The sequence below is a fragment of the Mustela nivalis genome, assembly GCF_964662115.1.
Source record: "Mustela nivalis genome assembly, chromosome: 17".
NCBI lineage: Eukaryota > Metazoa > Chordata > Mammalia > Carnivora > Mustelidae > Mustela > Mustela nivalis.
In genome coordinates, this window is record NC_139036.1 from 38,069,290 (window position 1) to 38,096,552 (window position 27,263).

The following is a 27,263-nucleotide window of genomic DNA, read 5'->3' on the forward strand; positions in this document are numbered from 1 at the left end:
TACAATGGCTTCAACAACACAGATTTATTATGCTACAGTTCTGGAGGTCAGAGGTTTTGTGGAGCCAAAATCAAGGTGTCCGCAGCTTTTGTTCCTTCTGGAGGCTCTAGGGGAGATCAGTTCTTTGCCTACTCATTGCTCGAGGCTGTCCACACTCCTTGACTCACATTCCTCTCCCATCCTTAGAGCAAGTGCTCACAGCTTCCCGGCCCTTGCTTCCATGGCACGTCTCCCTCTCTGCCTCCTGCGCTCCCGTCTCTCTCTTCTAAGGACCTTCATGATTACACTGGATAATCAAGGATACAGTCTGCATCTCAGGATCCTTACCTCGATCTCAGCTGCAAAGTCACAGGTGTTAGGAATTAGGATGTGGACATCTTTAGAATATGGACATCTTTCAGGGGCCATTGTTTGCTTACTGCAGAAACCATTGAAGAGCTCTGAGCAGAAGGCTGGTGTGACTGTATTAGGGTGTTAGGCAGTGTAGAGTCATGGTTAAAACAGCAGGCTTAGGGGTCTAAACCTGGGTTCAATGCTGAGCCCACCATGAAAGAGCTCTGTAACCTTGGATCATTTCCACTTCATTTCTCTCTGCCTTGGTTTTCTCATCTGTAAAAAGGAGCTACCTACCCCAAATAGCGGTTGGGAGGATTATACGGGACAACAGAAGTGAAACAGGATAGCGGAAAGCACTCAATGAATCGGGAACATCTTGGTACTCCATAAGTGTTAAGCATAGAGACCTGATCAAGAAAACGCCATTCACAGTCCACGTCATGAGGAAGAGCAAAACCTAGCCCCCTAGGGGCCCATTTCCCCCAGGACCATCAGTGAGATAGGGAAGGGGGTACCTGAGCACCAGAGGATTCTCTGGTCCAGAGGAAACAGGCAGTTCCTCCAAATGGCACATTTCTCTGTGGGGCATTTTTCTTCCTCCTCTCTTTTGGCATAAAGAAATGAGGGAAGGAGACTGCCCTGATCTGTTCCAGTTATAAGGTGGGATTCTGTCTGGATGTTGGATAATACTAAGGAGTAGACAATGGTTTGTCTTAAGCTTCTTCTGTGAGATGGTGAAATAACCATTTAGTTTGATGTGGGAGCCAGTGAAAGACTTGGTGACATTTGTATCCATGTACCCTGTATGTTGATGACTGTGCTTATCAGAGTTGGTGGGCACCTGGTTCTGGGTCACTTGATTCCTTCAATACATTTTGGCCATCTTCTCTGTTCCCATTTGCCAGAACCAATAAACCTGAAGTTCTCAAAGTATGCCTCTCCTCCCCGTCGCTTTTTTCTCTAAGAAATTCCGAAAGAGTGAATACGAATCTCCTAGCAGTCAACCTACAAGTAGGCTTGCCAGATAAAATACAAGACAATCAGTGCATCTGAATTTCAAATAAACAATGAATAATTTTAGTATTTAGTACTAAATGTTTAGTACTACTGTGTTAACCAGATTCTTTTATTAACCAGAACATTCTGTTCCCAGCTTCAGTGTGTGACACTTTACTGCATATTCTTTGATGCAGTCTACGAAGTTCTGAAAGTTCTAGTACCTTCTCACGGGTGACTTTTTCTGCAGTGACTCAGAGAAGGACAGGAAGGCCATGATTCTGGAAGGATAGCAAGGGTCAGGAGAGTGAGGGTTGGTCACTGTCCTAAACCATGACAGAGTCTTCTGCTGCTGCTCAACTCTGAGATTCAGATCCAAGCTTAGCTCTTGCTCTGGATCTCACGTGCCTCCTTTATTCATGGGGAGAATCATGCCACCACTATGACCTAAGGACTGCCAGAATACCCTGTTTAAGTATATTGAGATTTTTTGTTTAAAAACATACTACACAAGGCACGCTCTAATTGTCTTTGATCTTGACCAGGATAAGGATGATGGCTCTCACGGTCTACGGGATGCAAATGAAAGCATGTCTTTGGACTAGGTGCATACACTTTGTAGTACTCACTGTTATGTGAAATACAGAAAATGAAACAACCGTTGAAATCGACAAGGCTGGTCATTGTTGGCACTCAAGTTTTCTCAAGGCTTTGGATCCCAGGCTCCACCCCACGTGATTCCCCTAACATAGAATAAGCCCCCTCTGTTAACTAGCCTTGAGTTTTTGCTCTAAATTTCCCTCCTTGGTCTGCGGCAGGTAGCCACCCCAAGTCCTCCAATTCACCTTGTTTGCAACCGAGGCTCAGCCTCGCCACTAGTTAGGGCTTCACAGGTGGTCACTGGTCACTTCCAAGTCCGTCTCCATTGTGACACACTTGACCTGGTGCTCTAGGGTGGGGCTTGAGTTTTCACATCAAAGTTGTTTAGGCATTTGTGGAGACTGAGTTCTACATTTTTGTACTCATCCCATTTACACATCATTTCTAAATAAATGCAAGAGCTTGTAACAGTTTATGAAGCCCCCCCCCTTTTTAAAAGATTTTATTTATTTATTTGACAGAGATCACAAGTAGGCAAAAGCAGGCAGAGAGAGAGGATGGGAAGCAGACTTCCTGCTGAGCAGAGAGCCTGATGCAGGGCTCAGATCCCAGGACCCTGGGATCATGACCTGAGCGGAAGGCAGAGGTCTTAACCCACTGAGCCACCCAGGCGCCCCAGATTATGAAGTCCTTAAGAACCCTGGATTTTTTTTTTTTTTAAGATTTTATTTATTTATTTGACAGAGAGAAATTACAAGTACACTGAGAGGCAGGCAGAGAGAGAGAGAAGGAAGCAGGCTCCCTGCTGAGCAGAGAGCCCGATGCGGGACTCGATCCCAGGACCTTGAGATCATGACCTGAGCTGAAGGCAGCAGCTTAACCCACTGAGCCACCCAGGCGCCCCTTTTTTTTTTTTTTTTTTTTTAAGATTTTATTTAAAGAACCCTGGATTTTTAAATGAACTAACCCATCCAGCCAATAGCAACGGGCAGAAAGGCACAAGGATCACCTGTGTCCTCTTGCACTCCCATTACTTCTAGAAAAAGGTGGCCCGAGGGGCCAGGGGAATTAATGACTTAATGCCTACAAAGCTCTAAGAATAACTTGCTGCAGATAAGGTCTCATTATCGTTAATTGTTATTATTATTGTTATTATTGTTATTAACTCAACCCGTATGAAAAGCTGCCACAGCTTTGTTAAGCACCCCTCAGGTCAGGGGTTTAATTAATGCCTCCTCTGAATGCCAGAGGCCCACAGGGCCATGTTCCCGCCCCCACATGCGGGCTCCACCTCCTCTGAGCTCCACCCACAGGGTCCTCTCCACCCCCAGTCTTTGAGGTCCTCACCTGAGCAGGTCCCTCTTGCTTCTGCTGTGGACAACAGCTCCTCCTCCCATCCCACCTCAGCCCCGAACACCCTCTTGCCCCTTGACGGCCCCTCCCCATAGTCTTGCATACCTCCTTGGACCTTGCCTTCCCTTTCCCGCAGTTGCCTACCCCTGCCCAACACACTTATTTTGGCACCCAAGCAGTTCTCAAGAGCCAAGATTCTGGGGGATTCTGAAAGTTAGGAGAGTGTCCCCTGACTCCCCCACCACACACACATGCACAACCCCCCAACCCCGCAAAAAAAAAAAAAAAAAAATCCCCCTTGGAGCCCTTGTCTCCTGCACTGCCTCCTGGGTCCCCCGTCCCACTTCCCTGAGAACCTCAGGATTGCTCCTGGAGTGGTGAGGCCGGTTGGGTGGGTTGGCTGGTTTAGGGTTACGGAGTTTGGCACTAACTCACAGCCCATGTAGAGCTGCCTTCTTTAATTAATTAATTCCAATTTTTGAAAAACTATCTCTTCAGTTGGACCACGGTGCATGCCTCTGGGGTATATGTCACATCAATTACAGACAACAATCAAGCATGCTGCCTAGATGAATCCGTGAGCCTCTTTAAAGACTCAAATACAATTCAGACTTAACAGCCTTAGATCACTCTGCTGGCGAAAGACCCTGAGGCAGAACCCCCAGAGGAGGTATCGGCCTGCCATAGTTGGGATAGAAGGAAGTTCTGCTGGGTGAAGCTGCCCTCCGCTGCCCACATCCCTAACCCCAGGGTCCTCTCTGCCTTTGCCTAGCTACTCGGAAGCTAAGCTGTTGCAGGTGGGGCGGTGGCCTAGCTTTTCTGGAATAGTACTAATGTCCCCCAAATTCCAAATCCACCTCTGTGCTGTCTGTCCTAACCTGCTGTCTTGTATGGATAAGGATGAATCTCAGGCTCTCTATGGGTAGGATAGACACTGAATCCATCTGTCCTTTTCCCATCAGCAGAGGTGGTAGAGGCAGGTTGAATGGAAGCTTTTGCAACGGTTTGCTATTAGGAAAAGGGTTGAAGATGTCACTTAAGGGCAGAGATGATTTCATAATGATGGTTCTTGATTCCCTCTTGGGTGACACTTGGTAGATGTTTCCAGGAACATTGACACAACTTTGAAGACAGGGAGCCAAAATAGTGAAAGAGCGCGCAGCACAGCTACAGTGTTTTTCCATGTGCAAAGCAAGTAGGCAGAGGTGGGACTGGCTGAAGACCTTAGCCTCATTAATAGTGCCCTCTCCCTGGGGTGCCTGGGTGGCTCAGCTGGTTAAGTGTCTGCCTTCAGGTCAGGCTCAGGTCATGATCCCAGGCTCCTGGGATCGAGTCCTATGTCCTGCTCCCCCTGCTTGTGCTCTCTTTCTCTCCCAAATAAGTAAATAAAATCTTCAAAAAATATATTGCCTTAAAAAAATTAGTAGACCCAGTAAACCTAGCTTTCCTTATCTACTCAACTCATTTATTTATTGGGAACTGATTGTGAATCACTTTGCCCTGTTATGTTTGCCAGAACTGTGGCTGTCCATTTAAGTCCAAACTTCCAGAGAGCAGAGACCACATCTGTTTAATTTGCTTTGTATGGCATCCAGCAAAGGACCGCAGCACAGTGTCACAAAGTCCGGAGCTTGGATCTTAGAGACCCAAGTTCTGGCCATGTGATCCTTAACATCCAGATCTCCAGGGCGGGGGGTGGGGGCGCCTGGGTGGCTCAGTCCATTGGGCATCTGCCTTTGGCTCAGGTCACGATCCCAGCGTCCTGGGATCAAGGCCCAAATTGGGGTCCTTGTTCAGTGGGGAGCCTGCTTCTCCCCCTGCTTATGCAGTCTCTTGCGCATATGCATTCTCTCTGACAAATGAATAAAAAATAAAATCTTATAAATATCTATATATTGTAAAAATAATTATAAAATGCATTTTGGCATATAGAGACCCTAGCTGGGGGACTGTGAGTCAAATGATGGCCCCAGGTCATGCTGCAGCTGAACTAAGCTTTGCCTGAAGGGACACTGTCTCTTCCCATAGCCTCCCTCACCTCTATCCCCAGCACAAAACAGCCGCATTCATGGGTCTGGCCTTTTAGGGTGTCCTTTCTTTTTCTTCCAAGACATCCTGGCATTTATTTCACCTCTTCACTAGAATTCAAGCAGGTGTGGTGGGAGGTGAGGGGGCAAGGAGTCAAAGTGCCCTTGACCCATATCCCTTTAATACTGGGCATAAACATAAACATATGCATGCAAGCCCTATGGCAGAAAAGCCAAAAGTCCAGCTTTCTGAACTGTCTGTAAACACCATCACTTAGAGAAGTGAATAAAACAGGAGAGCCCAGGCCAGCTTTATCCATTCTGTGAAGGGGGCAGTTTCTTGTAGAAAGGGCTCGGAGATAGGAACTGGATAGTGATTCTTAGCGAAGGAATGGCATTGTAAGACATTAGCGAACAAAGTCAACTTTCTAGAATAGAATCCTAGGTATTGGATCTGGGAGGCTGTAAGAGCCAGATAATCCCATCTTTTTACAGAGTCTAAAATGTGAAGGGAATGAGCAAAGGTTGCAGCACGGCAACTATGAGAACCTCGGAGCCCATGACCAGGGCCCTAGCCGCAAGTCTGATGTGCTAGGACTGGGTCTTATTAATAAGGGGACAGGGAGCCCCAGCCACCGCCCCTATGTAAGTAGAGATCTTAAGAACTAGCGGTGACTGCGGGTATGTTCTTGGAAGCTTGGGGAGTGTGGAAATGCAGTGAACTGGGAGCTTGCAGAAGGCCGTTTAGGAACCAGATATGTCTGTTTGCTGTTTCAATGACATCTCTGAAGGTTTTCAGAACTGTCAAAGTGTGCAGAACTGTACTAAAATTATGTCTTTGTTTATTTGAGCATAATTGGCAAACGGTGTTTCATTAGTTCCAGGTGTAAAAAACAGAGGTTCAGCTGCCCTCTACCTTATCCTGTACTCACCATGAGTGTAGCTATCACCTGTCACCATACAATCCTGTTATGATATCATTTTTTTAAAAAATTTCATTTATTTGACAGAGATCATAAGTAGGCAGAGAGAGAGAAGGGGAAGCAGGCTCCCCACTGAGCAGAGAGCCAGATGCAGGGCTTGATCCCAGGACCCCGAGATCATGACCCGAGCAGAAGACAGAGGCTCAACCCACTGAGCCATCCAGGTGCCCCCATTACGATAGCATTGACTATATTCCCTCCACTGTGCCTTTTATTCCTGTGACTTATTCATTCTATGACTAGAAGCCTGTACCTCCCACTCCCCCCACCCCATTTTTTCCAACCTCACCTTTCTTCCCCTCCAGCAACCTTCACTTTGTTCTCTGCATTTGTAGGTCTGATTCTGCTTTTTGTTTGTTCATTTGTTTTTTTAGATTCCACTTCTAACAGATATCATATGGTATTTGTTTTTCTCTTAGTTCATTTGGCATAATACTCTAGGTCCCTCCTTGTTGTAAATGGCAAGATCTCATCCTTTTTTATGGCTGAGTAATATTCATGTGTGTGTGTGTGTGTGTGTGTGTGTGTGTGTGTGTCTGTGTCTACTAAACCTTTTTTTTTTAAATTGGCTTTTATGGGGTGCCTGGGTGGCTCAGTCAGTTATGCAGCTGCCATCAGCTCAGGTCACAATCACAGGATTCCTGGATCAGGCCCTATGTTGGGTTCCTTGCTCAATGAGGAGTCTGTTTCTCCTTCTCTCTCTGCCACTCCCCCTAGCTCATGCTCTCTCTCTCTCTCTGTTAAATAAATAAATAAAATCTTTTTTTTAAAAAATGGCTCTTCTGGGTTTTGTCCACTGCCTTAATGAAGAAGTCAGTGAAGAACTATCCACGGCCAGGAAACCAGGATGACAGAAGCCTGATCTTCCAGGGAGGCCAGATGTGGGTACTAAATGGTGCTTGCATTGACTGTCGGCTGTAGTGTCAGCCGCTGAAGAAGGGGGGATGGGCTTAGCAGTCTGGCTGAGAGCAGATGCCTTCTTCTTGTGACACGTTGACAGAGGACACTGTTTGGCAGCTACCTGCTGCGGGTAGATATATGAAAGGGAAAAATTAAGAGAGAGCAGAGCAACTGGGTTCTCCTTGCCAGCCCTGTGGCCCCAAAGGCTTCCAAAGTACTGGTCACCAAGGCTTCAGAAACACAGGGGCCAACTCTAGGGTCCTGAAGAGAAGAAAAGCGGGAATACACGTAGAAGAGAGGAGACACAGGTATAGATAGAATTGTCCATTAAAATTATTCTCTATCACGTGCCAAGGCTACCTATTTTTACCCACAGGAATATGTAGCAGTCTTTCAGAGTCAAACCCTCCATTGTTTTCTGGGTTGAGTGATTGACTGGGCCATTAAATATTCCTTGGTCCAAATTTCCTTCACTGTAATAATACCTGTATTGCCTGCCTCATAGACAGGATCTCATGAGATAATGGACATAATCTCCCTTCAGAAACCATAAAGCACTCCTCGAGTAGAAGGTAATAATATTGCTATTCTAATTACTAGGACCCCTTTGGGGGACTGGCCTGTGGGTGGAGAGTCACAGACAATTGGAAGGTTACGTTGCTTCTTTAGCCATTGCTATGCACTGCGGTCTTCTAAGCTGGATTGCCCTGACAGGCAGAGTAGGGAATGGATTAAATGTCCTAGAAGGGCAACACTAGACATCTCAGTTGGATGTTCTGAGCTCATCAGCCCCTGTGGAGGCCAAGTTCTTTCTTGCATTAAATCTAAGTCCTTTTTTTTTTTTTTAAGATTTTATTTTACTTATTTATTTAATAATCTCTACACCCAAAGTGGGCTCAAATTTACAAACCTGAGATCAAGAGTCACATGCCCCACCAACTAGGCCAACCAGGTGCCCCTAAGTGTTTCCTTTTATTATTTATACATGCGTATTTCCTCCTGCTCTGCCTGAAGATTTTCTCTCTACCTGCTGTATTATGATGTTGTTTTTAGTGTTTATCCACCGAAGGCGCTCACTACTGAGGAACACAACCCAAAGGTGCCAAATTACACTCCCTGGAGTGTGGAGTCCAAGGATAATAAAGACCAAGCATCTGTTTTCAGAAAAGGGGCCAAGGACAGAGCTAGCCCTGGAACACTTTTGTGTATCAAGTTTCAATCTCTCCCCTAACCCTATCCCAGATTCAGGTCATTTTACTTGCTATAGGGATTTTTTTTTTCGGGGGGTAGGGGGGCAAAGGAAGAAATGGTTATTTGGGAGAGAAGTAGTTGCATTGAAAATGGGTCAAGAGGTAGGTCTTAATGCAAAGATATTTATTAAGTGTGTTTTTCATAATGGAAGGAAGATGAGGAGTTCCAATGGAGATAAGATTTAACATCGGGGAAGTTTGGTTTCTGGTGGGAAAGGGTCATCCTGACCCTCCAAGTTACTGTCTTGGGTCCTCTCTTCCCCAGGTCTTTACCTTGCCTGCCTCACTTCCTTCTCCGAAAGCCAAGCACTTACAATTACGGACACCCTCTCTTGGCTCGGAACTCACATAAATGCTACCTTGTTAGCTAATAGTACCATTAATTATATTAATGATTAATAGCTAATTAGTCATATTGCTGTAATACTTTCAATGGAGGCTTCCTTTCTTACAGCAATTCGGTGTCTCAAGCACACACACATCACCTTCCCTATTCCTGGCTACAGAACAAACGCGGCTCTAAATTTGTTTTTCTGACCGTTCCGGCAATCTCTAAATTTCCCCAGGTTTTCTTAGCTGTCCCATTTATCTGGTGAATGACCGCTACTGCTTATATTTTGTCTCCTTTATTTCTGTCCTCTGTCACTCACCCTACCCTCCAGAAACAGAAGCTACAGTCAAGATTTCTTAAAACATTTTATTTCATAAGCCAAAGGCTCCTTTACTTCTAAATCTCACTTGGTCCCACTTTCCTATTTCGGCCCCCTTTCTCCACTTTTACCTTTCCTTAATCCTAACCCGCCCCTACTTCGGGGAGGCTCACACCCTCCGCCCCCAGCTCCCTCCCACTCTGCGTTCTGGCTTCCTTTCAGCAACCACGCCCCCAGACCCAGGGAGAGCGGTGCGCACGCGCAGTCCACGCCTTTACCTGGGCGCTCAGCAGTGGGCGGAGTGGGGGAGGGCGGGGGTGGAGCGGGAGTCGGCGGTTATCTGGGCGGCAGGGCGCTCACATTGTGGCAGCGGGGGAGAAAAGGTGCGCCAGGGCCGGCCCCAGGGGCTGCGCATGCGCGCCGCCGCGCCCAGCGGCCGGGATGCCAGGGGGGCGGGCGGAGGGAGGTGTCGGCTCCCCGTTGGGCGGGGGGGGGGGGGGAAGGCGGGCGAGGGACGGGACGCGGGCGCGCGCGCGCTCTCGCCGCCGCTCGCTTTCCCTCCCTGCCCCCGGCTCCGCACACACAACCACACACGCACACCCCCTCCCCTGCCTCCCTCCCCGCGCGCCGCCCGCCCCGCCGGCCCCGCTCGCCCTCGCGCGCTCGGAAGGGAGTCGCGAGACGTCGGAGCGGCGGCCACGTAGCGCTGCGGCGGCGGCGGCGGCGGCGGCGGCGGCCGAGGCCGGGTCTGTGGAGCGGCCCTGAGGACAGACGTTGGGCGGGGGGGAGGGGCCGGCCCGGCCGGCGGTTGTTACTCGAGCGCCGCGGCTACAGGCCCCCCGCCGCAGGGATGGACCGCCGAGGCGGCGGTCGGGGCGGCGGAGGCGGAGGCGGCCGGCCAGGGTGAGTAGGGGCCCCTGCCCCCCACGCACACGCCACAGTCGCGGCTGCGCCCCTTGCAGCAGCCCTTCCTCCGCCGCCCGCCGGGCCGGCCGGGGTTCGGGCGCCGGGTTAACCCTTCGCCGAGGCAGCTGCGTGCACTAGGCCGGAGCAGCCCCCATCTGGCGGGGAGGCCCGGGGCACTGCGCTCCCCTGGTCGCGAGCTCGGGTCGGGGGCGCCCGCTTCTGCTCCTTCGTCCCCTCGCTCCCGGACCCGGGCCGGGCTCCAGTTTTGCAGAGAGCCCGCTCGCCCAGAGGCCCGAGGGGAAGCTGGGGTTGCCTGGGTTAGCGGGCCGAGGGAGATTTGCACCGGTCCTCCTGCGAGCATTCCCCTGCCCTGCAGCTGGCAGCTTGCACCCGTTGCCTCCCCGGCCCTGCGGTTGCGCCCAGACCTCCAACCCCTGGGAGTATTGTGCCGCCCGAGATAAAATGCATCGGTGTATACCGGTCCGACACTCACCCCAGAGGGTAATGCAGACCTTTCTCCACCCCCACCCCCTCCTCCCCTCCAATCAGCCTCTACTTAAGATTCTTAGATGGGAGACACTAATGGTAGTGACACCCCCGTTACATCTGCACATAACATGCTCATTGTCGAGGGATGTCTTCTGTAGAAATGATAAATGCCCCTGCCTCACCCTCGAAGTCTGTCTTGACGATTTGAGATCCCATATGTTCTTCTTTGAAGAGGACCAGTCTTTGATCACATTTAGTACATCCCTCCCCCACAACATACACACACACACACACACACACACACACACACACACTTCCTGATTGCCAGAGCAGCCCCTGTCATTGCGGATCCATTGTCAGGAAGGGCTTGTGCCAATCAAAGGAATGTGCTTTTGCTTTTGGAGAAGGGTTCTTTCCACAACCATGGCCTCAGGATGTTCCTGCGTGAGTGTGTCTTTGATTGTCCCCATGTTCAAGCATCGTTATCCTAGTGTTTTCCTGATCTGCATCGCCTGTGTACCCTCAGCAACACCTGAGTGATGCTTTTTTCCCCTCAGTTGATTAGATGCATTTCATTTATTTTGTCTCCGTATTTAAGATCGTCGTCAAGACAGTAAATAAATAGGGTCATGTTTGGGGAAGAATGTGTATTTTTTTTTTCCAGAGATGGCCAGGCCTGTATTGTTCTGGGAATGACAACTAGCACATGCTTTGTTGACAACATGTGTATGCTTAAGGAATGAAGAGCTGCTGGGGCTGGCATGTGTGTGCAGGCTGAATGCCGGGGGGGGGGGGGGGGGGGGGGATGTTCCCGCCTAGGGCTTATTTGAGAGGGGTCAGCTGCACAGAGATGGTCAGTACTGGCAGGCAGCTTGGTTGCCTGTGTGGGGACTGTGCCCATGCATTCAGATAGATAATTCCTTTAGTATAATTTTGTTTAAAATGTTCACTTCTGAGTTTTAGCAATTCCGGAAATGTCTTCTTCAGTGGTTCTTAACCTTTCTTTGGGATCATGGAAGCCTTCAGGGTCCTCTTCTTGGTGAAAGAGACACTCCTAATTTTTGTGTGCATTACAGTCCTCTTGAAGCTAGTCCTGGGACGGTCAGGTTGAGATCTGTATTATGCAAAAGTGAAAGGAACTTGAGTTTTGTGTTTTGTTTTGTTTCTTAAGGATTGACATTACAGTACTTTGGTCCTGAGCAACAAAGTAGATGATGTGTGTGTATCCTTGTGTTTTGTTCTTTGATTACAGCGGGTTAGGGGTCTGTAAGGTATTATTCCCTGTTTTCCTGTAAAAAGGAGATGTGTGAGAGCATTTCAGAAAAAGTTCAGACTGGAGTCAAGATAATTTGTCTGAATTTGACCAGTTGATGATGTACGTTCCTTGCCCTGTTTTCTAAAGGTAGCAAATTTCAAAAGCAAAGTCAGTGGTCTGTTTCATGATGCCTGTCCACGATGTGCTTATGGAGGTTGATTTGATATCTTAAAAGAAGGCTTTATCTTTCCCATAATAAAGCACCTGCTCCGTGCAGATTTTTTTGACTTTATTAGATATGATTTCATGTCATAATTCAGGATGACATTGCCACCAGAATCATCGATTTTAAAATTTTGTTTTAATGGAAGGATCTTGGTTGCAGTTATGGAATTCAGTCTCCGTGTTTAGAATTTAGAACAAGGGATGAACGTTGCACTTTTCTATCAACAAGCAGGGGGTAAATATCAGCTATTCTTTCTAAATCATTCTGGATCCAGCTTTGCCCTTTTGACTATATTTCAACCAAGGGGGATTTATTCTACTTGTGATAGTGTTGTGATGGGCAGTGACATTAAAAAAACATAGTCCCCAGGTCTCCAGGAGCTTACAGTTCTGACATTTTTTACTTAAGGAAGAAATCCTTCGACACTCTTTCTTTCTTTCTTTCTTTCTTTCTTTCTTTCTTTCTTTCTTTCCTTTTTACATTTTTGGGGTTCTGAGAGGCTAAGCAATTCATGGTTTTAACATTTCTTTGGAAGGTTTGGAAGGCAGGGGGCTTTGGAATCTTGCACAGAACCTGTTCCACACGCCTGAAGAACAGCATCTATTCTAATAATTATGCAGTGTACCCTGTGAAGTTTGAAAGCATGCTGAGATGGCAAATATTGCATTTTTTATTATCTAATAAACATGCTTGAAGTGGCTTGGATTACAGGTTATATTTTTTGTTCGTGTCACGCCTAGATCATTACTGTTGGAAATTATTTGCCTATCCTAACCCCAAACCATTTCAAAGTTACAAATAATGTTACTTTGTCAGCGTCGTCCTATAGTGACAGATCACTAAAATCTCAGGGGATGGTGTGCTTCCTTGATTTAAAATTGCAGAACCTCTTCTTACCAGTCACTTACCTAGTTAAACACCCACACACCACGGAGCAGCTGATCGCAGAACACGTAAGGTTGTGAGAACAGCATTCTGTCTGCCAGATTCAGAGCTTGGAAGCCGGGAAACAATTGCACGGCAGAGAAACACTTAAGAAGCAGTAGTGCCAGCAGCTCCCTCATTAATACAAACAGCTTGCTTTAGTTTCTTCAACACTCTTCCTCAGACACCCTTCCCTTAGGAGGTTTCAGATCAGCGGCTCCTACTCAGGGGAAACAGCACCTACCTCCTTTCTGCAACTGTGGCCTCCAGATCTGATTCGTGACGTCCAGAGCTGTTTCCATTTCTGCTCAAAGTATGGGAAGTAATCTTGTAGCATGGTAAGAAAATACTTTTCAAGTCTGTAGAAGAAAGTTGATTAGTAATGCTGCTGATGCGCTTTTGCGTTTGAAAGTGTCCGGAGCCTAGCAAAGCAGTAAACTGTAAAAGTGAACTGTTAAAAAAAAAAAAAAAAAATCACCCTTTACTCAAGGGTTTTAGGTAATTTCACAAAAAATGTGAATATACCCTTGAGTTTCATTTCCCTTGTTGTAAAAAGTCAGTGGAGAGACCGCCAATAGCAACAACAACAAAAACCCCTGTGGAGTCTCTTACATTTTGAGCCATAGCCTCTGGACCTAGGTATGTTACAGGCGGTGAAGGCGTTTCCTTGTGGGGAACTCTTGGATCTTGTGCTCCAGCTGTAGGTATGGTCTTCTTCTCAGCTACTGTCACCATTACTTTTCTTTTCTTTTCCTTTTTTAAAGATTATATTTATTTGACAGGCAGAGATCACAAGTAGGCAGAAGGGGGGGGGCGGGGACGGGGGTGGGGGAAGCAGGCTTCCCGCTGAGCAGAGAGCCGGATGCAGGGCTTGATCCTGGGACCCTGAGATCATGACCAGAGCCGGAGCTGGAAGGCAGAGGCTTTAACCCACTGAGCCACCCAGGCACCCCTACTGTCACCATGTCTGACAGCACTTGAATTTTTGAATTTACTTTCATAGAGGGAAACTATGCTGCAGGTAGTGAATTTAGCTGAAGGAAGATCGGGGAGATGGTCCTTTGGGGCCGGGCAGGACAGGATTTGAATCAGCTCCACCAGTTACCAGCTTTGCGGCATGGGGCTAATCACCTTGACCTCTCTGGCCTCAGTTTCCTCAGCAATAGGATGGGATTTGTTTTAAGGGGTAGAGCTGAGATATGCAAGCTGCTAGCACAGTTCCTGCCGCATGTCCATGTCCTTAGTAAGGACTCAGTAAATGCTAGGACACAGCAGATGCAGGGAAGAGAGATCATTTTGGCTGGCAAGAGGCCTGGTGCGAAGATCTGCATACTTTCATTTGTGCAGATTTGGGATGAAAAAATGGCAAATATTTGACTTGGAGCATACCTAAGCCTTGCAGGTGCAGTGTGCTTAATGGAACTTTGATTTGTTGCTCTATGGCTGGCTGAACATGGTGAAGACGACAAAACTTGGCCCCAAATTCTGCAGTGCTACCCACAGGCTGTGCTTGTTTTAAGCCTCTTCAGAGCTTGTGTGGTGAAAGGGGTGTCTTAGGACATTAACGTGTCTCAATGAGTTCTGTGTCCAGAGTTGAATCACGTGCAAAGTCTTGTGTAAATTTTCATGGTTAATGCAAGCCATAAAGTGCTTGACAGAATCGTGAAGACATCAGAGGCTTATTTTAGTTAATCTGTTTGTTTATATAGCAGTTATGTTTGATTTAAAAAAAAAAAAACCACTTATGAACATTTTCTCCTAAAGAATTCCCATTGCTCATCTGAGGTTTTGATCATAAACTGTTATTTGGGTTATAAGTTTGAGTGCCTTAGGCATTTTTGCTTTGGTGGGTGAAGGAAAGAAAAGTCAAGTCCCCCTACCTGTCACATTTTATCGACTCTCCACTTTAGGTCTATACCTACAGATTGTGGGTGTGTATCCCTAGCCTTGTTTTTAGGCCGAAAGGTAACCTTATGCTAAAATATGACTTTTTTTTTTCTCTTTAAAACCTAGTTTAAGAGATGGAGTCCTTTGGAAAGTAGATTCTATTCAGTGCATAGAGCTTTTAAAATAGAATCTCTTGGCTTATGTAGAATTAAATTATTCTGTCATTTTTGCAGGATACCATTGTGATAAGTCTGTAAACCCACAAGAGTTACCTCGAGACTTTTCTGATAAGGTAGACACATCGGTAATGCATTAGGCTTTACCTCAAGGGACCCTGCTAATCCTTATTTTCTTTATTACTGAGCCATGTAAGGCTTTCCCATCAATGAAATCAGTCACTAGTATTGGATTGCTGATAAAGAGGGATTGGCAAATAATGGTCTTAGACTTGCCTTAGATTTTGCAGAACACTTGAAAAAATTTAATCTCAGCCAGATGTATAATAATAATAATAATAAGAGCACTTATGCTATGTGAGCCCAGACTGACTAAACAAATGAAATTGAGATGATCGAGTTACATATTTTTTTTCTCAACTCTTAAGACATTTTGCTAAGTAAACTTCTTCTGGGGAGGAGAAACTTTTTTTTTTAAACTATTATTTTTTCTGGTGTAGTAGAGTCAAAGGCCTAGCCAAGCTATAGTTGCTTCTGTCAGTTTCTTGATAAACCAATCAGTGTGTGGCGAGAAGGGATTGTTGGAAGGGAGCAGAAAGAGGAAGAGGCATGGTGGGAGTATGACCCCAGAGCCTGATTTCTTGGTCTTGCTATGTGTGTGGTACCAGAGGGCTCTTACTCTTAGCTGGATTTCACAAAGACAGTGTTGGGTGATTCCTTTTGTTTTTATTTATTTATTTATTTATTTATTTATTAAGATTTTATTTATTTATTTGACAGAGAGAAATCACAAGTAGATGGAGAGGCAGGCAGAGAGAGAGAGAGGGAAGCAGGCTCTCCGCTGAGCAGAGAGCCGGATGCGGGACTCGATCCCAGGACTCTGAGATCATGACCTGAGCCGAAGGCAGCGGCTTAACCCACTGAGCCACCCAGGCGCCCCTTCCTTTTGTTTTTAATGCTAGTGAAGGATAGAGTCTTTAACTGCTTTGGAATTTAGACTTTTCAGCTTTTTGATTCAGTTTTGGAGATTCGATGGAGTATGATTTTTTTTTTTTTAAGATTTTATTTATTTATTTGACAGAAATCACAAGCAGGCAGAGAGGGGGGAGAAGCAGGCTCCCTGCTGAGCAGAGAGCCCGATGTGGGGCTCCATCCCAGGACCCCAGGATCATGACCTGAGCTGAAGGCAGAGGCTTTAACCCACTGAGCCACCCAGGCACCCCTGGAGTATGATTTCTTAATTACTCTGTGTGGCCTACAAAAAGAGATTTTAACTAGGCCCTTATGAATTGTTTTCATCCTTTCACAAGTATCATTTTAATGTCTCTAAAGTATTATCTGTGGCCTGTGAACATTGAAACATATGGTGAGGTGTGGGGTTTTTTGAGGGTTTTTTGGTTTGCTTGTTTTTTTGTTATGAGGGGAAGAGGAGAGTGTATGTGATCTTAGTTGTAGAGGTAAGTCTATGTTTTTTCCCCAGTTCCTCTTAAGACTGTGACACAGCTGCCCAGAGACTTTTCCTGTATTAATATACTCTTAGAGCTGGGATTTGAAGTTACCTTGCCTAAAAGATCCTCCTTATAGAGAACTCTACGGTTTTCTTTCTAGCATACAAATTCATCTAAATAAACTCAGCAAAAGTTTGGGTAAAACCTAAATGTCTGTCAGTGGAGACTTGGTAAATAAATTAGGGTATATTCATGCAATAGAATATATTTTTCAGCTGCAAAAAAGAATGAGGAAACTCTGTGTATTGCTGTGGAAAATCTCTAAGCTGTACATAGGTGAAATACAGTGTGTACTCATGTGTGTATAGTGTCCTTAGCTCAAAATTATGTTTATAAAATTCACTCATGTTTTCATGTGTCACAACAATTAGTTTTTCCTCATGTAATATTTAGTTGTATGAATATATTATAATTTATTTGTCCATTCTACCTTTGATGGACATATTTCTGGTTTTGGCTGTTATGAGTAGTGGTGCTCTGTTCACTATATTTTTTTCTGTACTTAAATTTCTTTTTAAAGATTTTTTTTATTTGTTTGACAGAGATCACAAGTAGGCAAAGAGAGAGGGGGGAAGTAGGCTCCCTGCTGAGCAGAGAGATGATGCAGATGTGGGGCTTAATCCTAGAACCCTGAGATCATGACCTGAGCAGCAGAGGCTTAACCCACTGAGCCAGCCAGGCGCCCTGTACTTAAAATCTTTGATCCAGTGTATACCCACTAAATAATTTTTTCATTAAAAAAGCATCCTTCAGCTATCCATAGGAAAATTATAATGTCCTATTTTAAGTTAAATATTGAAATATTTAGTGGAGCAAAATAATTTCGAACTTTTTTTTTTTTTAAAGTACATTCTCAAAGGCCTAGCTTGGATTTTTACAATATTAAGAGAATCCCCAAATCTACCTGAGAGTAAACCCTATATACTTTTATTCTTAAAGAGGGGTTAAATATGACAGAATATGTCTTAAAAATAGTTACATCTCTTGAAAGATTTGTCTTTTAACTGCTAAATATTTCTTTCATTGCCTCATTTCATAATAATGACGTAATAATCCTTCTTGCATTGTTAATTATTTAAAATGTTTATTTAATATTTTTATAACTGTGATACATTTAAACTTTTTGGAAACCCAAGGTTTTAAACAAATAGCAACAGGAGAAACGTACTTCAGTATAGTTAACCTGGTTTGGAATGTTGTGAAGTGCAGTGGGCCTGCCCCCAAAGCCCTGTGGGGGTGTGGGGGGTAGGGGGTGGGGTAGGTGCTTCTGATGGCCACCTGGGCCTCGCCCATAATCCCTGCTGGGGCGCCATGTTTCTGTTGAAAAGTGCACTTGGTTACATTTTTTTGCTGTAATTGCACTATTGTCATTTTCTCTCTCTTGTCCAAACATGGAAATAATGATTAAAATACAAACCTGTAAAGCAGTGGTTCTCAGCCAAGGGCAATTTTGCCTCCAGGAGATGTTGGGTGATGGCTGGAGAGATCTCTGCCACAAGTAAACCTGGGGGGTACTACTGGCATCCAGAGGGTGGAGGCCAGAGAGGCTGTGGACCATCCTACAGGGCACAGCACAGCCCCTCACAACAAAGAGTGGTCTGCTCCCAAATGTCAGCTGTGCTGAGGTTGAGAACCCCTGCTCTACACAACTCACTCGCTGAGGTGATGCTACAAGGCAGGGAGCAATTTTAGCATTGACTTTGTTAGATTTAGCACACGAAAGTCCTATTTAGCTTATCTAGTGTAGAGAAGAGATATGCTAGGAAATTGCCTAAATTGTAATAAGGTTTTAAATATGAAAACTGATTTGAGTATAAGTTTTAGTGAATAAGTCACCTTAAAAATTTACTATTTTTTTTTTTAAAGATGTTATTTATTTATTTGACTGAGATTACAAGTAGGCAGAGCAGCAGGCAGAGAGAGAGGGGGAAGCATGCTCCCCGTTGAACAGAGAGCCCAATGCAGAGCTTAATCCCAGGACCCTGGGATTATGACCCAAGCCTAAGGCAGAGGCTTTAACTCACTGAGCCACCCAGGTGCCCCAATTTTTTACTATTCTTAAATAAGGTTTACCCCCAACCTGGGCCTCGAATTCATGACCCCAAGTCTAAGAATCACATGCCCTATTGAATGAGCCAGCCAGGTGCTCCTAGTCATCTTTTAAGAAAATAGGCTATTTATTTGGGGCACCTGGGTGGCTCAGTGGATTAAAGCCTCTGTCTTCAGCTCAGGTCATGATCCCAGTTTCCTGGGGTCCTGGGATCAAGCCCCACATAGGGCTCTCTGCTCAGCAGGGAGCCTGCTTCCTCCTCTCTCTGCCTGCCTCTCTGCCTACTTGTAATCTCTGTCAAATAAATAAATAAAATCTTAAAAAAGAAAATAGGCTATTTATAGTCTCCTAATGGGTAAAACCAGATTGTTTTGGAAGATAGTTCTTATCTATAAGATTTTTCACAAAGAGAAAAAGTCTTTGTATATATTACACAGTGTGAAGACTTCTTTTTAAAAAAAAATTTTATTTATTTATGACAGAGAGAGATAGGGAGAGAGGGAACAGAAGCAGGGGGAGTGGGAGAGGGAGAAGCAGGCTCCCTGCTGAGCAGGGAGTGGGATATGAGGCTTGATCCCAGGACCCTGCCATCATGACCTAAGCTGAAGGTAGACCCTTAATGACTGAGCCACCCAGCACCCCGACTTCTTTTTCAAAAGCAGATACATTTTAAAGTGTATCTTGTTCTGCTCTAAAAGAAAATACTTGGTTGTTTGACATAAAATATATTTAAATCTTGTATACTGTGTTAAGTTAAACTTAATATTGGAAAGGGACCCAATGTTTAAATTAAATTTGGAAAATACATGCATAGTAAACAATTTTCTGCTTTCAGATGGCTAGTTTCTTCCTGTTAGGTTATGGTAAAGAATGTATAGAATTCTGGGGCACCTGGGTTACTCAGTCGGTTAAGTCTCCAGCTCTTGGTTTTGACTTAGGTGGTGAGCAGAGATTCTTTCTCCCCTTCTTCCTCTGCCCCTCCCCTGCCCTGCCCCCCCCCCCGCATGCATGTGCTCTCTCTCAAATAAATAAAATCTTAAAAAAAAAAAAAAAAAGAACGTAAACACTTAGGCATCTATTCCACCTTGTAGGTATTACAACAATATCCAAAAGACAGTTTGTTCCGCCTCCCAGTCTCCAACCTTTTCATCAATTCAAATGGAAAGTTAGATTTTCTTTTTCTTTGAAGATGACTTCTGTCTCTAAGGCCAGGTGCTGCAGTGAGCACTGAAAGACTTGTCCACAGAAGCCAGAGAGTGCAGAATTGGACTCTTCTCACTCCAGAACTGTTTACTGAATTCCCTATAGCACTCTTTCTTAAACTTTTTTGACCATGACCCCCAGTAAGCAGCAGTGCACGTGTGGTCCTATGTGTTCTCATATTCATACCCCACCCACAACTGAAACAAAACCTTCAGAAAACAGTACTTACCCTTACTGGTTGTGAGGCAGTCTGTTGTTTTTTTATTCCAATTCATTTCTCAAAACTGGGGTGGGTCAGGCAGTTTGAAAATCACCCTATGTGAAAATCACCCTTTTGTGCTTAGCAAAAATTATTTTCTTGAAGTCGATCCTAAGCGGAGACTTACTAGATTAAATGGGGGTTGGGAGAGTGCTAAAATTAAAAGCCATGCTTAGAGGTATAAGTTTGAAGTAGAAATCCAAGTAATGTGGCATGGAGAAAACCATTTTATTTATGACCTTATTCCATGTAGAAAGTAATTTTTTTTAAAGATTTTTTAAAAATTTATTTATTTGACAAAGATCACAGGTTGGCAGAGAGAGCGAAGGGGAAGCAGGCTCTCTGCTGAGCAGAGAGCCCAATGTGCGGCTTGATCCCAGGACCCTGGGATCATGACCCGAGCCTAAGGCAGAGGCTTTAACCCACTGAGCCACCCAGATGCCCCTAGAAAGGCAATTCTTTTTTTTTTTTTTCTAAAGATTTTATTTATTTATTTGACAGACAAAGATCACAAGTAGGCAGAGAGGCAGGCAGGCAGAGAGAGAGAAAAGGAAGCAGGCTCCCCGCAGAGCAGAGAGCCCAATGTGGGGCTCGATCCCAGGACCCTGGGATCATGACCTGAGCCTAAGGCAGAGGCTTTAACCCACTGAACCACCCAGGCGCCCCTGGAAAGGCAATTCTTTTTTTTTTTTTTTTTAATTTTTTATTTTTTATAAACATATATTTTTATCCCCAGGGGTACAGGTCTGTGAATCACCAGGTTTACACATTTCACAGCACTCACCAAAGCACATACCCTCCCCAATGTCCATAACCCCACGCCCCTTCTCCCAACACCCCTCCCCCCAGCAACCATCAGATTGTTTTGTGAGATTAAGAGTCACTTAGGGTTTGTCTCCCTCCCAATCCCATCTTGTTTCATTGATTCTTCTCCTACCCACTTAAGCCCCCATGTTGCATCACCACTTCCTCATATCAGGGAGATCATATGATAGTTGTCTTTCTCTGCTGGACTTATTTCACTAAGCATGATACGCTCTAGTTCCATCCATGTTGTCGCAAATGGCAAGATTTCATTTCTTTTGATGGCTGCATAGTATTCTATTGTGTATATATACCACATCTTCTTTATCTATTCATCTGTTGATGGACATCTAGGTTCTTTCCATAGTTTGGCTATTGTGGACATAGCTGCTATAAACATTCGGGTGCACGTGCCCCTTTGTATCTTTAGGGTAAATACCCAGTAGTGCAATTGCTGGGTCATAGGGCAGTTCTATTTTCAACATTTTGAGGAACCTCCATGCTGTTTTCCAGAGTGGTTGCACCAGCTTGCATTCCCACCAACAGCGTAGGAGGGTTCCCCTTTCTCCACATCCTTCCCAGCATCTGTCATTTCCTGACTTGTTGATTTTAGCCATTCTGACTGGTGTGAGGTGATATCTCATTGTGGTTTTGATTTGTATTTCCCTGGTGCCGAGTGATATGGAGCACTTTTTCATGTGTCTGTTGGCCATCTGGATGTCTTCTTTGCAGAAATGTCTGTTCATGTCCTCTGCCCATTTCTTGATTGGATTATTTGTTCTTTGGGTGTTGAGTTTGCTAAGTTCTTTATAGATTTTGGAACTAGTCCTTTATCTGATATGTCGTTTGCGAATATCTTCTCCCATTCTGTCGGTTGTCTTTTGATTTTGTTAACTGTTTCCTTTGCTGTGCAAAAGCTTTTGATCTTGATGAAATCCCAATAGTTCATTTTTGCCCTTGCTTCCCTTGAGTTTGGCAATGTTCCTAGGAAGATGTTGCTGCGGCTGAGGTCAAAGAGGTTGCTGCCTGTGTTCTCCTCAAGGATTTTGATGGATTCTGGAAAGGCAATTCTTAAAGACCAAAAACTCTAGAAGGGTTATGGTTGGATCCTCATTTTGCCTAGTGTTTTAAGCTATGGTATTCCAAGAGGTAGTACACCTGCTGCTGCTTAATAGACAGACAGACAGACAGACTACACCTGCTGTTGCTTAATAGACAGACACACACACACACACACACACACACACACACATACACACGGTCTACCTGTTATTTATTAAGTTAAATGGAGCTGAGGAGATTAACGAATATGTGGAAAGATTTTTTTTTTAACTCCATAACATGACTTTCTTTAACACAGAGCTGGTTTAGACAATAATTTGCTTATGTAGAATGGTTACAGAATAAAAATCTCCCAAGGACTCAGCAGTGAGTGTTCACTTCTCTGTAAAAATCCAGTTCCAGGGTTGGACTACATTCAGAGACAGCTCTGTCAGAAAAGCACTCATCGGAACCTAGTTCTCCAGAAGGATAACACTTTAAAGTCACTTGGTTGACACTGTCTTTGATTTCTGTCTCCAGAGTTATATATACTGTCTGTATTTTTGTTATTCATCAACCTTTGCAAAGCATTTGCTATTTAATCCTCATATAACCCTTTGAGGTAGTATATTATTATTACTCCATTTTACCAGCAGGGAAATTGAGACAAAGTGAGGTTATGTAACTTGCCAAGTTAAATATGTTCTTTTCTTGGCAGTGAGATTTTATGAGAAAGGGCCTGTTAAAACATTCTGTTTTGCTGATTAAAAACTGAAGTTTAGAGGTATCTGGGCAGCTCAGTCTCATTTAAATGTCTGACTCTTGATTTCACTTCGTCATGATCTCAGGGTTGTGGGATCGAGCCCCATGTCAGACTCTGACACAGTGCGGTGTCTGCTTGAAGATTCTCTCTCCCTCTCCTTCTGCCCCTTCCTCCTGCTCACTTGCACATGTACACACTCTTTCTCTCAAAAAAATAAATCTTAAAAAAAACAAAAACAAAAACTGGGGCACCTGGGTGGCTCAGTGGGTTTAAAGCCTTTGCCTTAGGCTCGGGTCATGATCTCAGGGTCCTGGGATCAAGCCCCATATCGGGCTCTCTGCTCAATGGGGAGCCTGCTTCCCCTCTCTCTCTGCCTGCTGCTCTGCCTACTTGTAATCTCTGTCTGTCAAATAAATAAATACAAATCTTAAAAAAAAACAAAACCCTGAAGTTTAAAAATAGAATTTAAAAACCCATAAGTATTTCTGGCTTTAATTTTTTTTTTTAAGATTTTATTTATTTATTTGACAGAGACACAATGAGAGAGGGAACACAAGCAGGAGGAGTGGAAGAGGGAGAGGCAGACTCCCTGCCAAGTGGGGAGCCTGATGGGGGGCTCGATCCCAGGACCCCAGGATCATGACCTGAGCCAAAGACAGCTGCTTAACAACTGAACCACCCAGGCGCCTAGTATTTCTGGCTTTTAGAAACCAGAGACTGAATAAGTCCCTTGTTTTAACTTTCAAAGTAAGGTACAGTAAAATTGACATTGTGGTGTGTACCATTATGTGAATACCCGTACATATTAGAGATTCATGTAACCTCCACCACAGTCAGGATACAGAACAATTCTGTCACCTGAAAACGCTCCCTGCTGCAGCACCTTGGCCTTCAGACACTGCTCTGCCCCCCGGCCCCCACCATGACCTCTTGCTAATCCCTATCCTTTTCTCTTCTGAAGAATGTTCTATAAATGGGATCATACCATATGTAACCTTTGAGACTGATTTCTTTTGGCATAATGCCTTTGAGATACATCCCAGTTTTTGTGTGTCTCAGCTGTTCCTTTTTTATTGCCAAGTAATATTCCATTGATGTGAATGGATCACAGATTGTTTTTCCATTCACCTTTTGAAGGACATTTGGATTATTTCCATTTTTGGAAATGGAACCTATCCATACATATTCACGGACAGGTTTCGGGATGAATGGTGAGTTTTCATATCTCTAGGGTGACTCCCAGGGAACGGCCCCTCTGGGTCATACTGTGTGGGTCGATCTGATTTCCAGAGCCATGTGTTCTTTTGCATTGACACCGGAAACATATGAAAGTTCCAGTTGTTCTGGATCTTTGTCAGTGCCTGATATTGTTGGTATTTTTCTTTTTTTTAATTTTAGCCATTCTAACAGGTGTATAGAAATAATTCATTTTGGGCCTCATATGACCAGAATCTGGGTGGTAGGACCAGCTCGGCTGGCAACTAGCTATTGACTTTAAAGGAGCCCTATAACTTTTCTGAGCTTCTTGTTTCCTCGTCTCTCATATAATAGGGAGTACTGAATGTGCTGTGAGTTCTCCTGCAATTCCTAAATTCGTTGATGTGGAAAGAGAAATCCTTGGCAAGAGGACAGATTTATGTTTGCTTATGTACCAAAAGTCTCTTGACTGATCTTCTGAGCTAAAGTAAAAACACTAGAAGCAGTATACATATTTATAAATGGAATCCGTATGAAATTACTTGATATTTATAACTATAGTTTTGTCTTTTGGAGCTAAACATAATATTGTGATGGTGTGTGTCACATCTAGAAGCAAAAATTACATAGCTAATGTTAACTGTTAGCACTGACAACCTATAATCTTTTGGCTAATGTCTGACGTTATAATATAACTTTCTCAGCTTTCTGAGGTTACAGTTTATAAGGTTTAATCACAAATATTTTGCCATTTCCTGTCATGAATGGGGGATCATTTTTTTTAAAAGATTACATATTTAGGAACTTGCCCTTAATGACTTTTTTGAGTATGAGACAAATTGCTTCTATATAGCATAAAAAAGAATAGGCTTATTATTTTTCTAAAAAAAATTATACATGCTTATTTACAGTTATTTAAGGATTACAGAAAAGTGTAAAGAAAGAATCTCCTTCCCTACCCTCACCCCATCCTAGGATGTCTCTAGGTGTGACTGTACATATGTGTACTGTAAAGTCATAGCTTCTACATTAATGAGATGGCATGATCCTGCCCTTTAGTCTTTTTTTTTCTGATGTGGACTTATTTTCGTGTTAATTAATATAAATCTCTATCATAATTTGGATGGCTACGTAGTATGCCAGTGTCTGTGCATACCATTACTTAGGCTTCATGTTTTTTGTTATAATAAATAATGCTACAGCGATTGCCCTTGTATATACAACTTTTTATGCTTGTGGCATTATCTTCTAATGGTGAATTCTTGGATGGCTGGGTCCAAAAGTATGCACACTTCACACTTAGGAAAATAGCACTGACCCCCTCTAAGGAAGATTACACCGTACTTTGGTAATTGGCTGTGCCCAGTAATGTCACACATCAGTCAGGCTCCCCTGGCATTAGCCGGTTTGGGATTCAAGCCACAAAATGTGTGTACGCATGTTTGTACATGGATCCTGTTGAAAAAACCCAGCCCATTTGCTAATGGATAGTCTTTACCAAGTAAACCTGAGAATGTTTAGAAATATCAAAGCTTAAAAAGGCAAAGTCAGTTTTTAAAAAACCTCACTTTGGAGAAAAATAAACAGATAAAGCAATATGCTTTTTTATATTCAAAGATAATCTTTTCTTTTTAAGATTTTATTTATTTATCTGACAGAGACACAGAGAGAGAAGGAACACAAGCAGGCAGAGTGGGAGAGGGAGAAGCAGGCTTCCCGCTGAGCAGGGAGCCCAATGTGGGCCTCGATCCCAAGACCCTGGGATCATGACCTGAGCTGAAGGCAGCAACTTAATGACTGAGCCACCCATGTGCCCCAAAGACAATCTTTTTTTTTTTTTTTAAGATTTTATTTATTTGACAGACAGAGATCACAAGTAGGCAGAGAGGCAGGCAGAGAGAGAGGAGGAAGCAGGCTCCCGGCAGAGCAGAGAGCCCGATGGGGGGCTCAATCCCAGGACACTGGGATCATGACCTGAGCCAAAGGCAGAGGCTTTAACCCACTGAGCCACCCAGGCGCCCCCCACCCAAAGACAATCTTAATTAAGGTGGTTATAACTCAATTTTTGTAATCCCAATAAGTCTCTTTTAAAATTTTTTAGATTTTATTTTTAAATAATCTCTATACCCAGCGTGGGGATTGAACTCACAACCCCAAGGTCAGGCATGCACTGAGTCTGTCAGGTGCCCCTCTTTAAATTTTTTAAAATAAGTTTTAAATTTTGGGATAGCTTGAGGTTGACAGAAAAGTTGCAGAAAGAATATTTGTATACCCCTCATCCAGTTCCCAATTGTTAAATTCTTACCTAACCATGTTAAAATATTACATAAACTGAGGAAGCACGATTGGTATATTACTGTCAACTCCAGAGTTAATTCAGATTTCACTAGGTTTTCAACTAATATCCCTTTTCAATTTCGAAACATCCTAAATCAGGTTTTTAAACCCTATGCTTAGGTGCCTCGTTAGCGCAGTAGGTAGCGTGTCAGTCTCGTAAACTCTATGCTTAAATGAGCTCAAATATCTATTCATAGATTAATTTGAGTCGTACATGGTATGCGTCATATATAATGCATCTGATATCCACTCAGATAAATTTCAGTTCTCTTTAACATTGATGCCTTGAAAGTTATCTTTTGGCATTTTCAGACAGTTCTGCCCAAGGCCATTTTAGGGTATGCTTAAAGGTTTTTTCCCTACCCCTCTGTGTTCCATATAAAAACACGATCTATAATGTGGAGGAGTGTAGCTCATTCACAGTGGAACTATGCATTCTGGTATACTTACGAGCTGCTGTCTCCCAGAGCACAGGAGATGAGACGGAGCCATCTTTTGTCTATAAGGAAATTAACTTGTCTGTTAATCGCAAGTGATAGTCACCAGTTTACTATGCCGGATGGTTTCACACACTCTGCGATGACTGGCTTTTCTTGAGGAAAAGGTGCTGGCCTTGAGGCAGAATACTATTATAGATAGGGAAATACGTGGGTATCTTTTACTCCACACTTGCTAATGCGCAGAATCCCCCCTAAGGCAAACCATGGCATCTCAGCTCATGATACTAATTTGAATTGTTCCTTGAAGCTATGGAAGAGGAGGAAGGAATTGGCAACATCAAACAGATGTGGGTTTTTAAAAATCACTTTCCCCCCAGAATAAGTGGAACTCTTTAAGTCATTTAACTCATTAACATGCCACTTTTTTTTTCCTAAACAACCAAAAAGTCCTCTTAAGCATTCTAGGAAACAAAAACGTGGTCAAGAAAAGCTTCAAGAGGAAGGTGCATTTGAGCCAGGTCTTGAAAGATGGCTAGGATTTTATAATTGAATGGCGTGGAGCAGTGTTTTAGGCAGAAGGAAAGGATGACATAGTCAAAGGTTTAGAGGTGGAAAAAATCAAGGTGTATTTGAAAAATAGCATAAGGAGGTTAGGTAGGAGAGGCGGCCTTTGGGAGCCAACACTAAAAAAGTGGGGCTCAGA

At 44.1% G+C, this 27,263-nt stretch overlaps 1 protein-coding gene across 3 annotated transcripts in view; it reads left to right on the forward strand.

Annotated features, from left to right (window-relative positions):
* The first annotated feature begins 9,591 nt into the window (after positions 1-9,591).
* ZNF652 (zinc finger protein 652) overlaps positions 9,592-27,263 on the forward strand; it is a 61,116-nt gene continuing 43,444 nt past the window's right edge. For 2 of the 3 annotated variants that reach the window (XM_082704762.1, XM_082704764.1), the window contains exon 1: positions 9,592-9,998. The gene's annotated coding sequence lies outside the window, so the exon portion shown is untranslated. The other variant, XM_082704763.1, reaches the window with a different exon arrangement.